Source organism: Pelodiscus sinensis, chromosome 25 (assembly GCF_049634645.1).
Source record: "Pelodiscus sinensis isolate JC-2024 chromosome 25, ASM4963464v1, whole genome shotgun sequence".
NCBI lineage: Eukaryota > Metazoa > Chordata > Testudines > Trionychidae > Pelodiscus > Pelodiscus sinensis.
In genome coordinates, this window is record NC_134735.1 from 20,439,191 (window position 1) to 20,452,500 (window position 13,310).

Sequence of the window (13,310 nt, forward strand, 5' to 3'; positions counted from 1 at the left end):
GGGTCAGGTATTTTACACCTTTTATCATTTTTGTGACTCTCCCCTGGTCTCGCTCCACCTGGCCCACATCTTCCCTACAGTGTGGCAGCCAGAACCCAACAGAGTCCGTCAGCTGAGACTGGTGGAGGAGGACAGGCACCGCCCAGATCTGACAAGCCAGAGCCCTGTTTAGACAAACCCTTTTTTGCAGCTGTATTACCTTGTTGACTCATATGCCCATTTGTGATCTTGGATAACCCCCAGATCGTGTTCAGCAGCACTGTCCCCAGCCCATGGGCCATCCTCAGCTGGAGCAATTGCACAATCTGGCCTGGGACTTCCTGTCCATTACTGCCCCATGCCCTGCTCTTTCCCACCATCACCCCGCCCTCTCCCTGCGTGGCATCTTGTACCCTAGGATGCAGCTTTGGGGATCACTGGGGGGCTGGCACCACATGGAGGCAGCAGTCATGCCCCCTCTATTCTCTGTGTGGCAGGAGCCATGGCGGAGTCAGACAGCACTGGACAAATGCACTTGCTCTGTTGTGCTCTGCTTCCCCATGGCTCCTACTGATGTGGGGAGTGTGTGTGGGGCCCGACTGCTGCCTCTGCACAGCACCAGGCCCCCCAGTGACCTCCAAAGCCACGTCCTCCCTCTTCCCAAGCAGAGAGATCCGATCCCAGACAGGAGATGCCACAGCTGAGGATGGCACAACTATGAGGAGCTGCCGGTGTGGGATGCTGGCTCCTGGGAACTTCTTCAGAGGGGTATCCCAAGCTCTGCTACCACTAGCAAGCTTGAAGAAAACCCAATAATCTCTGATAGCTGACCTCTCAGTCTTAGTCATGCACTCACCCACCTCCTATTACTTTCCAGGACACAAGAATCAGATCCTAGTCTTTAAAAGGGTGTTCTTATTCACAAAACAAAAAGATATTCTTGATAAAGGATACTTCATTGCTAGGTGTTATAGAGCAGCTGAGAAAAGAATAGATTAAAACACAGAGAATTGCTTCCCTGGGATTCAGTTTTAGTTACAGCGTAAGGGGGGGTTAACTAAACACCAAAACAAAGAAAATTGTGTAGAACTATAAACATTCCCTATCTACTCACATGTTTGTACTTCCAAAGTCTAGTCCATTTCTAGGCATGGGTATTCATCTCCCTTCCCCCCAGTTCTTGGTTTGAATGCCCAAAGGAAAAGCAGCAGGCAGATTCCCTTTCAAGCCAACTCTAACACGTTCTTCCCATTGGTTCTCCTGGCTACCTGCCAACACTTCCTGGTCACCCACTTTCCAGGGTGAACCCTTTAGTTACTGAATGCTGAACTGTTTCTTCAGACAACGAGGGTGAGAAAGGCCAATCTGTACCTCTCTCCTTCACTCTCTTACCAAAACATTGCTTCTCTTTTGAAGCTGTAATATTTTACTAGAAGACTTACTTGGCCTTGCTCGGGTCCTTCAGGGCAGGGGGCTGGCGGTGTGGGGAGTGCAGGAGTCAGAGCTAAGTGGGATGGGCCCTGCCAGCAAGGAGGAGACAGGAAGCCTGCACCTCGTACTCCTGCGAAAAGCCTGCCTGGGGGAAACTCAGCTCTGGAGGGAAGAAGGAAGCCACAGGCTGGCGCACACAGGGCTCTGTGGGCTTGTCGGAGGCTGTGGGTGTCAGGCTGTGAGCCCAGCAGCAGAGCATTTAAGGCACCCAGAGTTCCAGGGCAGACGATGACACAACACCTCACTCCCAGAACATGCACCTCAGTCTGTAGAGCGGTGCCGGTAAGGTTCAGGGAGGTGTCACAGGCCGAGGGAGCGAGCTGCAGTGGCTGGAGGCTGACCCTGGAGGTGCTCCCTGTGGCAATAAGAGGCCAGGCTGATTATGGAACCTGGTGGGAGGGAGGGCAAGGGCATGGCAGGTAGCACTGGCATGAAATGCCCAAGCCAGGCAACGCTCCTCAGCCTGGTCCATCCTGCCAGGCCGGAGCCATTCCCTCCCATAGGCTGTGTGAACCACGGCAGCCAGCCACTCCCAGCAACTCAGCCCTGGCTCCTCGTGGTCTCCTGGATGCTTTATTCCCACTGTTCAATCCCAGGGCGCATCCCAGGGGAACGCCCCCAGGAGGCCTCCCATGCGGTCCCGGTAGATCCCGTCGAAGGCCTTGCTCTGCGCCGCTGTGAAATGGTTCTTCCAGTCCCCACAGATGCCTGTGGAAGGCGAGTGGCGCTGCTCAGGATTCGCACCATGGCCATCGCGGGGACTGGGACTCGCCTCCCACCCTGCAGATCGCGGGGCGCTTGCTGCTGCAAGGGGGGTTGAGCCCACCCTGCTCCCAGTGCACAATCCTGGCTCTGCCCCCGGCTCATCCCCCACAAGGGCTCGATGGGATCTGTGAAGCTCCCCAATGATGGGGCTGCCTGACAGCAGCCTCCTCACTATAACTTTGGGCTGGGCCCTGACTGAGCTCCCAGGCAGCCTTCTTATAGTCCTAGTCCCGCCCTTTGACTTCCGGTCAGGTGAGGGGGCGGGGCTAGGCTGGGCCCAAAATGGCTCCCAGAGGGGTTCCTCCGCCTCCGGCTCAGTGGGTGGCCATTCCACCCCCCTACACTCCTCCCCCCTTAAGTCCAGCTCCCAATCTCCGGGACCGGGATTCTGCTCTTCCTCCCTGCGGGACAGGGCATCGACATTGTCCCTCCCTGCTCGGTGTTTCACTGTGAATACATACGGTTGGAGGGACAGGTACCATCTCATGATGCGACTGTTGGTATCCCGCATCTGATGGAGCCATTGTAGGGGTGCATGGTCTGTAAAAAGAATAAAAGAGTCTCCAAGGAGGTAATACCGCAGCGCCTCGATGGCCCACTTTATCGCTAGGGCCTCCTTCTCAATTGCGGCGTAGCGGCGCTCTCGAGGAAATAGTTTTCGGCTGATATACAGCACTGGGTGTTCTTCTCCCTCAATTTCCTGGGACAGTACTGCCCCCAGTCCGCAGTCTGACGCGTCCGTCTGGACAATGAAGGGCCGGGAGAAATCGGGGCTGAACAGAACTGGCTCGCTGCACACAGCGGCTTTTAGGTCCTGAAAAGCTGTCTTGCATTCCGGCGACCACCTGATCCTTTGAGGACTGTCTTTCTTGAGGAGCGCCGTGAGAGGCGCGGCTCGAGTTGCAAAGTGTGGCACAAAACGGCGATAGTAGCCTGCCAACCCTAAAAACTGTCTTACTTTCTTCTTGGAGTTGGGTGCCGGGTAGTTTTGGACCGCCTCCACCTTCCCTACTAGAGGCCGGACTAGGCCCCACCCCAGCTGGTACCCGAGGTAGGTGGTTTCCTGCCAGCCAAGTTTACATTTCGTGGGATTGGTGGTCAGGCCGGCATCCCGCAATGTCCGCATTACGGCCGCTACCCGCTCCAGATGTTCCTCCCAATCTTGGCTGTAAATTACCACATCATCTAGGAACGCGGCGGCATACGCCGTATGCGGGGATAGCAAGCGGTCCATCATTCGCTGAAATGTTGCAGGGGCCCCATGGAGTCCGAATGGCATCCTTATAAAATGGAACAATCCCGGGGGAGTTGAAAAGGCAGTTTTTTCTCTCGATTCGGAGTCCAGGGGGATCTGCCAATATCCCTCTGTAAGATCTAGGGTGGTTATAAAGTCGGCTCTCCCCAAGCGTTCTAACAGTGCGTCTGTTCGCGGCATGGGGTAGGCGTCAAATTTTGAAATTTCATTTACTCGTCTGAAATCGATGCAGAAGCGGACACTGCCATCTGGCTTCGGCACCAAGACGATTGGGCTACGCCACTCGCTCTGGGAGCGCTCTATCACTCCCAGTTGCAGCATCGACTGGACTTCCTCCTCGACTACCTTCCGCATCTGGCGGGGGAGAGGCCGAGTACCTTCTCGTACCACTTGGCCTGGAGGGGTCCAAATGTTATGTGTTATTACCCCAGTATGGCCGGGTTGGGTTGTGAAGGTCTTTCGAAATGTCTCTCTGGGTATGTCTACATTACCCTCCTAGTTCGAACTAGGAGGGTAATGTAGGCATACCGCACTTGCAGATGAAGCCCGGGATTTGAATTTCCTGGGCTTCATTTGCATAAGCGGGGCGCCGCCATTTTTAAAAGCCCGCTGGTTCGAACCCCGTGCAGCGCGGCTACACGGGGCACGAACTAGGTAGTTCGAACTAGGCTTCCTAGTTCGAACTACCGTTACTCCTCATTCCACATACCCTATGAGACAATGTGCTTGTTTCACCTGGGTTGCAGAGAGGGTGTTTCCCAGCTGTGGCTCTCTTTCCTCCCCCAGATCAGGTATTTCCGGCCCTAGAGTGGGCTCCGCTGGCTAGGGGGTAATCATCAGGGCCTCCCGTTCTCGCCAGTGCTTCAGGAAATTTACATGAAATATTTGGGTTTTCTTCTTCCGATCCGGTTGATAGATCTCGTAGTTCACCGGCCCGACCTGACGAGTGACCTCACCGGTGTATGAGGCCCGGGGCCATCTGGGGCACGGATATTGCTGGGGTGTCGGAGGGGTTTTGCTCGGGAGGCTTCAGGCAGGCTGCTGAAGCGCTCCGTGGGACTGGTTTGTGGCCTGTTTGGAAAGGTCACCAGTCTGGGGGCTGTAAGGAGCCCCGAATTTGAGCAATTCGCCCTGAGCGGATGCCCTCAGCTGTGCCCAGACACGGCCCGGTCCGGTCCGTCACACATGGCAACGGATGCCAAAGGAAATATGATGACACAACAGGGGGGGGCGGGCTTGTCCAATGAGATGCTTTGTCTCCATGCCCCTTTCCTGGGCTTCGCCCAGCATGACTGAGCCTGGAAATGTCTTTTCAGGGCAGGAAAGTGGCTCTTTCCGAGGGGGAATGCCAAACCCTTCTGCTGGGCGAGTTTCTTCTGGAATTCCCTGCCCCTGTCGTAACCCGGCAGCCAGTGAGTTATTGCCTCCTTTGCACTCACTGGGCGGGGGGTTGCTGTGGCAGGAGGCACCAGACGTATCATCCCACCTGGGCTTCTATTTGACATTTTCCTTTGTTTTGAGTTTTTTGCAAATGAAAGGAGACAGAACGGTCAGTTAGAAGCACAAATGGCTTGTGTGAGGTTTAGTTTCAAATAGACATTTTCCTGCCAGTTTGGATTTGGATGCCCAAATCCAAATTGTCACCGCAAAGCACAGGAAAAGATCGCCTTTCAATGCTAAATGATTGTGTGGAATGCCCAAGATCATTGCACGTGAAGTGTTTGAGGGCAAAGATTTAACTGAAATTAAACGATTTGTGCTTTAAAAATGTTGGTAAAATATTGTAGAAAAACTTCAATCAGCTTTTTTTTTCATACGCAACGTTTTCGGTGCAGTCTGTTGCCCTCTGTTGCATGGCATCAGAACTGCAAGAGTGTGTCATTAATGGGTATGTCTACACTACAGCACGAATTCGAACTAACTGAATTCGAATTAGTTAATTCGAACTAAGCTAATTTGAACTAGTGTATCTAGACCTAAAAGCTAATTTGAATTCAATCGGGGGACTGTCAGGATCCAGGAGGCCCTGCAGGAGAGCTTCCACCCAAGGAGCCTGCAGAGCCACCCTAGTCCTCCCCATCGGGGGCTCATGCCCCATTCCTCCCTCACCTTCTTCCACTTACCCCTCCCTAGCCCCCCTTCCTGATGTAAAAAAAAATAAAGGACACGTGTGTTCAAAAATACAAACTCTCTTTATTTAACAAAACTGGGGAGGGGAAATAAAACTGTGGGGAGACGGGGGAAAGGAGGCAGGAAAGGGCAGGAGAGAGTGTGGGAGAGGGGAGGGGGAAAACTGGGAGGAGGGAGCTGGAAGGGGAAAGCAAGGGGAAAGAGGGGGAGGGGAAACTCAGGGATCGGGGTGGGGGTGACTCCGGGCCAACCGCCTCCCAGCACGGCAAGGGAGGGGGCCTCGGCGTCCCCGGGGGGATGGGGTGGAGGGTGCAGAGGTTGAGGTGGGGGGTGTGGACATTGAGGAGGAGGAGGGTGTGGGGGTTGAGGAGGAAGAGGTGGGAGGGGGGCAGGAGTGGGAGGAGGGACAGTTGTTGGGGGGCAGCAGGCGCAGGATCAGCACAGGGCACCATGCTCTGCAGCAGGGCCTGCAGATTTGCATTTCTGGCTCGGTCCTCAGCCAGCTGCTCCTGGCGGAGCTGCAGGTCTTCCCACATCCAGGCCTTGACGGTGTGGTGCAGGGCTCGCAAGGACCCCAGGTGCTGGTCCCAGTACTCCTGCTCTGTGGTGGCGGACCGGAGCAGGCCATGGGTGCGGGAGCATGTCCCGGGTGGGGTGGTGCGCCCTGCACGAGCAGCTGGTACAGCTGTAGAGAAAGAGAGTGGTCACTTCTCCCTGGGGACACAGTAGATGATGCCCAGCCCCCTCCCCCCGCCCCGCAACGTGAGGGCGACCATGCCCTGCACCGTCAGAGCCGCTGTGCTTGTACAGAGGCCATGGTCAGGATGTCTGGCTCTCCCCGGGACGGGGAGCTGCCCCAAGACTGCACCCATGTCCCTGTGCCATGTATAGTGTGGCCGGGGCGGTGGGCGGGCGGGCGGGGGGGGGAGATGTCCCCTGCCTCCATGTAGAGGAGACGTGTGGAGGGAAAGCATCCTGCTGGGTCCCGCCCCAGGGTCAGGAGCATGTCAGGTCTCTTCAGACATGCATGTGCCTATTGGGCCACGGCCCCTGGGTGTCACGCAGCTGGAGCGTGGCATGGCATGTGCTTGCACGTGCACAGGTGTCTGTGTGATCCGTGGGAGGCATGGCCCACGTGCGCGGTCCCTGGTCTCCCTCCCGCCTCCTCCCCCGAACTACTTAATTGGAACTACTTCCCCGGTACGGTCTCCCTGGATGACCCTGCCGACTCCAGTGCTGGAACTCCTTGTGGTGGCCCCTCCGGTGTGCCCAGGTCAGGGCCCTCCAGTCCCGGCTCGCTGCCTCCCGGGCTGGCACGGACCGCCCCGCCCCCCAAGAGTCGGTCGAGGGCAGGGAAGTAGGGGCAGGTGGCAGCCCCTGCTGCGGCGCCGCCCCTGGTGGCCATGGCGTACGCCTGCCGCAGCTGTTTTACTTTCAGGTGCTCCCACGGCAGAAGATGCAAAAGGCCCTGGAAGGAAAGCCCTCCTGCTTTTTTACCACGGGAGGATGTGGGCTACCAACCGAAGCTCTGAGCCAAGGACTGAAGGACCCGTCCAAGCCGTGGCCGTACTCCCGAGACTTGACCGAAGCCAGCTCTCTCTTCCATGACTGCTGCAAGCCTCAACCGAGAACGTGGCGAGTGCTCCCACAATTCCCTCTCCCCCTTTCCATTGAGGATTCTGAAGGACCGTCAGCTGGTGATTTTTGGCTCTGACTGTAAGGGATGAATTGAGCCGGGAACGTAGCTGGTCCTCTTGGGCTGGGCAGAAGCTTTTGATGGGATGAGATGGGTTTTGGTCAGCCGGCGTGTGCCTAAAGAGCGTGGGTGGTGGCGATGCGGGAGAAGCGGCGCGTCGGAGGGAATTGCTCGCGTGTCCTGTTGTCGAGCAGTATGGCGAAGGCAGAAGTTCTCTTTGTGAGGGGTTTGGCGTGCCTGGGAGTAGTAGAGCAAGGCCAGTGTTGATGCTGTGGCAGCTCTTTGTCTAGTCGTTTTGTCTAGGCCTGAATGAAGGCTCTGGGTAGCGTGGTCCAGAAGTGCTTTGTTCCACGAGCGTCTGGAGAGCCTCCCTGGCGCGCTCCCTGAGCGGGTCCCGGCGGCCCTTGTGGGTGGGAAAAGGGCAGGAGGAAGCCCTGTCGCCTGAGGACAGAAGAGGAGGCCTCCGTGCCTCCCACACAGGAAGCGGGGGGCTGCCGAGAGCTTCCCCGCAGGCGGCATCCTGGCCTGGCCTTTAGCTACTTGCAGCCTGGAGTGAAGGCGCGGAGTCAAAAGAGGCCGGCCCACACGTAGCAGAGAATGGTTTCGATCCATCGACCTCTGGGTTATGGGCCCAGCACGCTTCCGCTGCGCCACTCTGCTCCCTTGGGGCTAGACTGCCCGCAATCCACTCTAGCACCTGGGCTGCACTGGCACGGCCAGGCAGAGGAGCAGGCTGCTAGGCAGCGTTTCGGAAAGCCCTTCGAGATCTCTGTGGTGCAATGGGTCAGCGCGTTCGGCTGTTAACCGAAAGGATGGTGGTTCGAGCCCACCCCGGGACGTGGCTATGCTCGGCCTCCTGGCGCTTGCTAGCGGGCTCCCTTTTGCCACCTCCAAGCCATCCCTCTCGGCCTCGGTGAGGTCACCTTGTGGCCGGCAAGGTTCAGGGGCCGTGCCGTGCCACGGGAGCCCGTCTCCCAGCAACCGCGCCGGGGCCTCGGCCTCGGTGCTTAAGCCCCGAGCCCAAGCGCGAAAGCTCCAGCCGGGCAGGTGTCGTTCCCCTCCCGCCTCTACGCCAGCTGAGAGGGAGAAACGCACGAGCCGCGCGGGTTCTTAGCCGCCTCCCTCCTGCGGGCCTGTTTGCTGCGCAGACCTCTGGGCCTGTCTCATGCCTCCCCTGGGAAGCGTGGCCGCGCGAACTGAGCCCCAGTCGCAGCTCCTGAGGTTTCCTGTGCAGCCTTGGACTTGCATGGCTGCCATGGTTTCTCTTTGGAAGGGACTCGGTCCCGCTTGGACAGGTGACTCGCCCGTGTGACTCCAAACGCCATCTTGTGGCTGTCTTTTTCCCCCACAGCCAGAACACCAGGATTCGCCTGCTCCTGGGTGGCCTGTGTCCTTTTCGGGCCATGGCGGCCGCTATGCGCCCGTAGACGGCCACGTTCCTCCTCCTAGTACAGAGATCATGGACGCTGGGGCCCTGCCCCCAAACCTCAATGAGGTCCATGACCTCCACACTAGACCAGGAGGGTGCGCGCCATCTACGGCCCCTGGCTGGCCCCTGGGTGCTGGGGGACTGGGCGGGGGGACGGCTCGCTGGCACTGGCTGCCTGGCTCATCCTGCAGCCCCTGGTTCGGGGCAGAGACTGCTGGCAGGGCTGGCTCTGGCAAGTGCCGTCTGGCCAGAGTCTACCCCTTTAAGGGCCCCAGGGCTGGGGAGAGGAGAGGAGTTTTCCTGCTTTGGCCCAGAGCAGCCACCAGGGGAACCTGGGGAGGGCTGGCCTCCAGCTACTTCGAATTAAGTGGCTACACAGCCCTTAATTCCAACTACTGAATTCGAATTTGGCGTTACTCCTGGTAGAATGAAGTTTACCTAGTTCGAATTAAGTCCAAACTAGCGGTTTGTATGTGTAGCACCTATGAAAGTTACTTCCAACTAACGGCTGTTAGTTCGAATTAACTTTGTAGTGTAGACATACCCATAGTTCCTATACAACTAGCAGCTAATGGGTAGTCTCCAGTAGTTTAAATCTTGGGGCATTTGGAAAAGGAGGGGGAGCTACATGTGTGCGGGGTGTATTGTTGCCCTCTGCTGGATGGACTGTAAATGCTTTATGTATGTATCATATGCCCTATAGTGCTAACAGTTAATGGAGATTCTCCTCTAGCTCACACCTGGCATTTTCTAAAGTAATATATGTGTGTGTATGTGCGAGAGAGAGCAAGAGCCTGGGGGCTCCCTCATGTCTCCTCCCCATCCTGATCTGCTTGGCTTAAGTGCAGGAAAGAAGAAGTAGTGAGCTTTGTGTATTTGACATCAGGTGGAAGCAGGGGAATGGAGGAGTAGTGGGAACAAGAGCACTTGGCTTCTTTTCCTGCAGACCGAGAGGGGTGGGGACTGGGTTGAGCTATATAAATCAGATGCCGCTCCATGCCTCAGTTTCCCCCTTCATACAATGCCGATGACACAGAGAATGTTTGTAAAGTGCCTTGTTGTTAGCCCATGGGGCAGAGGGGGAAACTCGGTCTCAGAAGCAGACTGGGGGGAGGTAAAAGCCTACCTAGGCAGCGCTGGTTCCACTACGTCACGCTGCCAGACCGGTCTGAGTGGGTCCCTCTCTTGGCTGCTCCTCCCCCCAGGAGGAGTGGGTTCCTCTCCATCGCCTGCAGGAACCAGCATTTCAAGGTCTTTGCCAATGGGCAGCCGTTCTGCAATTCAGCTCTGCCGCGGCTTCCAGCAGATCGATACACTGGAGATCGATGGTGCCGTGGTCGGGTCCTGTGCCCAGTTGTGAGCCCGACCGGTGCCGCTGCCCAGACGGAGATGAGTGGCACACACACGACACCCCCCTACGGCCGCCCTCGCAGACCCAATAAACCTCTCCCTTTCGCAGAACGACTCTGCTCCTGCGTGGTTCTGGGGCTACTTGTGTGTGTGTCCTAGACCCCCTTTCTGCTCAGCGCAGATAGAGACTCCTCTGCAGGTAGAGCTGAGTGCGACGCCTGCACTGGGATGGCGTATTGGGATAATGTACTGACAGCTCCTCTGCGCCACCCCTCCTCTTCCTGCCGCTGCAACATCAAATTAACCTTCCTGGTCTGCCCCCGTCCTCCCTCCGGTACCAGGAGACCCCACGCATGATGGGAGGGGCTGCAAACTGGGGAGCAGGCTACTGCAGGGCTGAGGGCAGCAAACCAGCCCCCAGAGCCCTGCAGGGCCTGGCCACGGGGAAGGGGAACTGATGTGAGCAGCATTTAGAGCTGGGGGGGGGCTGTGGGGAGGAGGACAACGGAGCCACGAGCAGGACAGGGGGTGAGCCAGCACCAGTGAGTCTCAGGGGGTATGTCTACACTACCCCGCTAGTTCGAACTAAAATCAGGCTCCATGCTCAGCTGTGAGTCCGAGTCCCATAGACAAAAGCGCCCCAGGGCAGTGGTGGAGTCTCCACATGTCAATGGGTCTAGTGCAGGCCAGAGGCCTTGCTGGGATGCGCTAGGGCAAAGCCCAGGGCTGGGGCCGGACGGGAGCCCGTGAGAGGCAGCGGGGCGAGTGGGAGGCTCTAACTCTTGCTCCTGGCCAGGAAGTCCAGTGCTGGGTGACACCAAGGCCACGTCTGCACTGCAGGCATTTTGCTCAAGAACAACTGTTCTTGTGCAAAAACTTGTGGCGCGTCTACACTGCACGTGAATTCTTGTGCAAGTAAATTTGCAGTAAAGCATCAGAAAAGAGGGCTTCTTGCACAGGAGTTATTCCTCTCCCCACGAGGAATAAGCCCCTTTTGTGCAAGAGCTGTTGTGCAAGAAGGCAGCGTGGACGGGCACCAGGGGCTTCTTGAGCAAGACACTTTTATGGCTAAAATGGTCATCAGAGCTTTCTTGCACGAGAAAGCGTTCACAATGCCATGGACACTCTTGTGCAAAAGCACATGGCAGGGTGGAGGTGCTCTTGCACGAGACCTTTTGCGCAAGAACTCCGGTGTGAAACAGTTCTTGTGCAAGAAGTCTGCAGCGTAGGGCAGGGAGCAGCCTATGGGGCTACTGGAGCTGCTGGCTGCAGGATGCCCAGTCAGGGAGTGGGGGGGACCCCTAGGAATGGCTCCAACTTCCCAGAGGGGTGGCCAGAGGCAGGACATTTGCCTGGCAGGGTGAGGTGGGGGGGGCAGTGACCTCACAGGGGCTTTGGGCAGCCCTCAGCAGATCAGGCAAAGGGCAGGTGGGGAGGTGGTGACCTCACAGAGGAACCCACATCTCAGGCTGAGAAAAGGGGGGGGCGGGCCCAGGGGACTTTGGAGACCCCCGGTTGCTTTAGCTCTGGTGCGTCTCCTGCTCACAGTTGCTTTGTCCTCTGTGAGTTCCACATCCGGACAGCGTTTTGCAGAAGGTAAGAGCCCCCAGGGGTTTGGATCCCGCCCGGGGCCGGCTGGGTTCCAGGCAGGCCCAGCCCTCGGTCAAGGGCCAGAGCAGGGGCTGTTGATGGGCAGGAGACTCAGGTCCTTGCAGTGCCTGTGCAAGACCGAGCCGATAAGCAAGGGGCCATTTGGGGGCTGGGGGCAGTCGCTCTGGGGAGCTGGAACCCCTGGATTTCGCTCTGCAGGCTGCGCCCCAAGCTCCCCTTTGCTCCCCTCATTTGCAGCATGGCCAAACACATCAGGCTGTGGTTCCGGAAAGCCCTGAAGATGGCCCCAGGGCCGGTGGGAAGCAGCTCCTCCGTCCCCGCGGGCGGGGAAGCTGAATCCCACCAGCTCGGGGCGACTCGCCCACCGGCCAGGCCCCTCCGGACCTGGCTCCAGAGGCGGCTGGGAAGGCGGGACCCAGCCCAGCGGGGCAGCCGGGTAGGGTGGCTCTGGGGCCTCCTCTGTGGAGAGAAACACCTGCCCCAGGAGCCCAGCCCCCATTACCACCAGGGGGCATCGCCCTGCCTGGCCCCCGGGGACCTGCCAGTCTCCGGGAGCCCCCAGCCTCTCCGCACCAGCCCCTGCAGCTGTGGGTCCAGCTCAGTGAGCAGCAGCGCCTGGGCCTCCAGCTGCAGCCGGGCCACCTCCTGCAGCCGCTCAGACCCAGGTGAGGGGCCGTGAACATGCTGGGCCCAGGGGCTCACCCAGTACACGGGGGGGCAGCCCCAGTGTCTGCCCCGCAGCCAGGGCAATGGATGGGGCCGGGAGCTGCTGCTTGGCTCTCTTGTTCCTGGCGGGGGCTCTGCTGAGGGCGTTGGCAGATGTGAGGGTGGAAGGGGGATGGGTCCCTGCGAGGGGCGTGTGGGGCCCAAGCTGCCCTGGGTCCCTGACATGGGGGCGCGTGACCCCTGCTGGCCGCTGGAGTCACCCTGGTCCCTTCCCTCCCGCACAGAGCCCCCCTGCGCCTCGGCGGAGCTCTGCCAGGAGCGGATGGACTCCCGGGTGGAGGAAGGGGCCATCTATGATATTGAAGAGCAGCTCCACACCCGGGACACGGTAGGAACCTTCTCCACACGGGGGGGGACCCGAGATTGTCCGGCCCCTTCCCAGCACGTCCCCCCCTCCGGGAGGGGCTTGTCCCTGGGGATCCCCCTGGGGCCCCTTCTCCTGCATGACCTGGGCCCCCCAAGCTGAGGTCTCTTGTCATGCACCAGCTGGGCCCCCACAAGCCTGAGGAAGCAGTTGGGGGGGGAGTGTGGGTGCTTGGACAACCGGCAGCTCCCACCTCCACTCCTGGGAGGCCTGAGCCCTGCAGCTGTCCGTGGGGGCCAGGCAGGCCCCAGGCTCACAGACTCTCTCTGGGGTGCAGAGCCCAGCCGCCCTGCAGCGGTTCCTCCTGGCCGTCCCCCCCGCCTGCCTCGCCGCCCTCCAAAGGGGCGAGGACACCCTGGCGCCGCGCTGCTGCAAGGACACCATGATGGCCAGGATCGTGGTGAGCGAGTCGCGGCGGCCGGGAGGAGGGGAGGGGATACGTGGGGTGGACAGGGGTCTGCCTGGGCCATGGCGGCGGGTGGGGGTGCTGGAAATGGGATGGGTGGGGCCAGGA